Here is a 5,022-nt window from a genome sequence, read left to right on the forward strand (position 1 = left end):
AACATCGAAACCATGACCAAGGTTTACGCTTGGTCAACTAGGTCAACCTTGACCTACTGGAAATTGCACCAACATAATCCACCGACGGATAGGGATCGTCCACCTTACGGACACGTCGTGGAGTAGGAGCTTTATCTTCGAACCACGTAAATGATCGTATAGCTTGGTTTGCATTCTTTCCTTTAGTATTTAGCTTTCTACTTGCTTTGTTTGCATTTCCGCTTGCGCACTAATGTTGTAGAAAGAAGCGAGTATTTGGGGGCGCCGTCTATCCAACCCCCCTTCAAGCCGGCCGTCCGATCCCAAACAATAGCTTCTATGCATGAATTTCTTTCTAGTGCACCAATTCTTAAATTGAAAAATATTATAGTTGTTGGACAGACATGTTAGGTCAAAACTTATTATTAATGTTGTACAATAAATTAGGTCAAAAGTTAATTCTATGCTAATAAATTAGTTCATATATTTATTGTATTTATATTGGTAATGTTGAAAATTTTATGCTCATTAGGATACAATGTTCATGAATAAGGCTATGATGTATAATATATTAGAAAATGAATTTATCCTAAATGATTATTTTGTTTGAGTTGAAATGTTTGTGAACTCAGCAAAGAATACTCATTAATTAATGAAAATAAATAACATAAAAAAGAAGTAAGAGATCAAAATTTTATTTGGTTGATAATCGGGGAGGTTGCTAATCTAAAGCAGTGAAAGAGCATTAAAGATCTCCTTCCTTGAAGGCGGAGTAGACTCTTACGATAATTAAGCATACAGACTTAAAATAAAATTAAGAATTGAAAGTACAAGTGTGTGTTGTTGAACTGAGAGGTCAAGGCCTTTATTTATAACTCTCTGGTCGAATTAGACATTTGTTGACGTGGCAGTTCTCGGCCGTCTAGAAGCGATCTGGGCGCTAGACTCGGTTGAGTCGATCCACTTGGCAATGACTCTCTATAATGGTTCTCGGTTTCCCGGTTTCTCGGGCGCTTGGAAGGAATCCGGGCGCTTCAAGTATGCTGACGTGGGATCCGTACTAAGTCGCTTCGACAATGGCTATGCTAACGTGGCAGCTCTTCTCGGGCGCCTAGATTAGATCTGTGATGTTTGAGTCCAAGGGCCTAGACTCGGCCCAGGAGCGCCCTGGAAACGATCAAATTAGAAGTTGACCATTTTCTAGTCCGGACCTTGGGTGATACTCCGGCTGTCTAGAGTTGAGCTCACCCGAACCCTACTCTAGCCTTCTCTTTGAACAGACTTCCTCCCCGGCTTCTCGTCCCTCGGATGCGTCTTGTGTGTCCTTCCCGTCCACCGATGTACTCTTCCATAGATCCTCATCCTAGGATACACCCAACCCATCGACTCTCTTCCCGTGCCATCTTTTTTACTCGCTGTATCTTCCGCTCAACTTTTTGTGTTCCTAATCTCCTACACACTTAGACACAATACATCAAAACTACACACGACCTAACTTAGCCCTATTAATCACATCAAAACTATCCCGGGGTACTTACAAAAGGCTAGTGAAAAAAAGTGTGGGACAATATTCCATCTGGTCATTCCCAACTATCAGCTACTCAAGGTTATTGAACATCAAGGTAGAACATCATTTCTTTGAATGATGTTACGATGACATTTGTCAATTGATGTTAGAGTTACTCTCTGCTGATCACCTAATGACTGATAGTTTTTATAGTTTAAGAAATTGGTGAGGGAGTTTAGGTTTACCTGTAGAGAAGATTGATTAATGCATTAATAATTGCATGATATTTTGGAATGAATACAGTGAAGTGATTAAATACAGAATTTATATTCACCCTTGTTATAAATATGATATTCATATATTAGGGAAGAAGAAAAAAATTCATGAAAAGTTATATATTACTTACCGTTAACTGCTAGATTTCAACGCTTTTATGCATCTGCTACAATAGCATGCCACATGAGGTGATGTCATGACCATGTGCACAAAAGTGGTATAATGTGTTATCTTCATGACTCTCCTGTATGGAAATATCTTGATACAATATTTCTTTTATTTGCAATGAAACCACGTAATGTGAGACTGATACTTTCTGCAGATATATTTCAGTCATTTGGTTAGTCAGAATAACAATATTCATCTTGGTCAGTTATATTAATACCGTACAATTGTACTTATTCCAGGTTCAATGAATTCGAAAGAGAGGATAGATATTTTTTTTGTAATTTTTGATTACCGAGCTGAATGAATTATGGAATGTATGCTCAAAGATTTATGATGTTGCAAGTAAAACTAATTTTACATTGAATGTTGCCTTATTGTGGATGATAAATGATTTTCTAGCATCCTCAATGTTGTCGGGATGGAGTACGATTGATAAATTAGTATGCCCACATTATATGGCAAAGTATGATACATTTTCAATACCTTGCAGTGGGAAAATATCTTGGTTTGATAATTACCTTAAATTTTTACCAGTTGAACACCCTTTTAGGTGAAATAAGAGAATTTATATTAAGAATGTTGTAGTTAGAAAACTACCGCCAATAATCAAATCAGGTGAATAAATCATTAACCAAATAGACAATTATGGATTCTTACCAGTATCTCAACCTAAGTCTGATGAGATAAATAAATACATTGTTAGGCAATACAAGTGTAGTTGGAAGGAAAAAGTATTTTCTGGGAGTTACATACCATATTGGAAGTATCTATTTATTTGATATAATTTTGATGTGATGCATGATCCTGTCCGAATCGCCGAACCAAAGGACGCTGGGCACGTGGCGCACTTCTAGTCGACGGCGTAGGCCTCCGTCGGGTCACGCGAAGCTCCGGCGAACCTGCACAGAAGTCGGGCCGGGAAAGGTTCCCGGCGGCGACCCTCCGACGCTCAAGTCAGGCAAGCAAACAGTGTAAAAGGGTGGCTCCAGAGATGTTTCTTGCGCGTACCTGCGGCGAAGTAAGAGGCTCTATTTATAGAGCGAGGAGAGAACTAATGCACGTTCACCGAGGTGTAGACGTGTCAGCAACCCATACTTCGGTATGCACCTGTCAGAGAGCTTACCTGACACCATACTGCTACAGTCCGAGCATGTCTTCGATGGGACAACAGGACACCCCGTTACCAGACTAGGAGTATGACGTAGCCATGCGACTTGACGACTGTCAGAGGGTGTTCCCTTCCTTTACCCACCGCCCGTCCGGCCGACCGGGCGAAGAACGTCGTCCGGACGGCCTTAATTCCCTGCGTCGGCCGGGCGGCACGTCCCTCCGCTCGGTCATTATGTACTGTTTCATTGAGCGTCGGAACCCTGGTCCCTACCAGGGTGCCTTTTACTACCAGATGTCCCTTTCTTCCAAATCCGGTCGGCTCGTCCTTCTCCGGCAGGCCACTGGGCCCTTTGATCTCCCCGTGGCGTTGACCCCTCGTTATGGGGTTCCGGATTCTTACCACCGGATCACTTGCCTCCCCCTCGAGTCTAATCGAAGGAGGCGAAGTCCGACTGACTGGACTGCCGATCTGACTGAGCAATGACCCTTGCATTAGTCCGCTCGGCCAGGCATAAGGATGCTCATCCGTTCGGCAGTGTCTTTTCCGTGCCTTGTGCTTCTCTCGGAATCCATGTCCAATGCTCCCACCCCACTATTTATCACGTGCACTGCGCACGGTAAGGGGAGCTCATTAAATGCGGCCAGTATCCCGTTGGCACGTGGCGATCGTGCGCTTGTCAGCGTATGGCGGTGGCGTCACTCCCGATGGGACAGCCGCCGTTCGAAATGAACGACTGGATGATGATCTGGGCATCCGTGACCTGGATCGGACGGTGGACAATAATGGCGGCCGCCCATATAAAGCTCCCAACCCATGTTCCTCGCCGCATTTCATCCTCCTCATTTCCAGACACCCTGCTGCTCCTCCTTTCGTCGGCAACCTTGTGCTCAGGCTTTCCGGCGACCATACGGCTTCTTCTGACCATTTCCCTCGCTTATAAGACCCTTTTTCTTGCTCTCGACGTTTTCTTCTTTCTGTTAATCGTCCCCTTCAGTTGGTTTCCCTCCATTCTCTGCTTGAACCCTCCTTTTTTATCCCGCATTCTTGTCTTTCAATCATGACCAGCACCTCGCAGTCGGCCGGCGGCGCTCCGGGTCTGTGGTATACGACCATGGAGAGCCGTTTTGACGAGGAAGACGCATTACGTCTCGTTCGGACTTACGACCTGCCGACCGACCATCAAATAGTGCTAGCCACGCCGGCCGATCGGCCTCATGAACCGCCGTCCGGCACTGTTCTTTTCTTCCGAGACCCATTCCTGGCCGGACTGCGTTTTCCACCCCCTAAGTTTTTCTTAGAAGTTTGCAACTATTTTCGCATTCCGCTCGGCCAAGTGGTTCCTAACTCTATTAGGCTGCTGAGCGGGGTGATAGTTTTGTTCAAACTGAATGGCATCCCCTTAACCCCAAAAATTTTCCACTACTTCTACTATCCCAAGCAAGCCGAGTGGGGTACCTTTGTTTTCCAGTCTAGGATAGGCTTCGTCCTTTTTGATCATATGCCGAGCTCCAACAAACATTGGAAGGAGCATTTTTCCTATATACGTTTTCCCGAGCGGCCAACTTTCCGCACCAAGTGGCAGACGGCTATGCCCGCGCAACCGGAGCTCGGCAAGTTTAGAGGCGACGCGGACTATCTCTATGCAGCCAAACGGCTAGTCGGTCAGCGCTATCATATTGACAAGATGCTCCTTCCGGGAGTAATGCATATATTCGGCTTGTCTTCTACCCCGGCCGATTTGCCATGTAGCATGAGTAAGTTCCCTTATCTCCCCCTTTATTATGTTCTAACTGATTTATTTTCTGCTTCTGCAGCTGAAGTCATGTGGCACGCCAAAGCTACCGAGAGGCTCAAATTGAAGGCAGCTCAGATTGAGGCGGTGACGAGCAAGGAGGCCGCCGAACGGGGCCTTGCTCCGGCTGATCCGGCCGGCGAAGAAGGTGCGGGGACACCAACTGTCCCTGAAGATTCAGACGTCCCC

Source organism: Zingiber officinale, chromosome 4A, assembly GCF_018446385.1.
Source record: "Zingiber officinale cultivar Zhangliang chromosome 4A, Zo_v1.1, whole genome shotgun sequence".
NCBI lineage: Eukaryota > Viridiplantae > Streptophyta > Magnoliopsida > Zingiberales > Zingiberaceae > Zingiber > Zingiber officinale.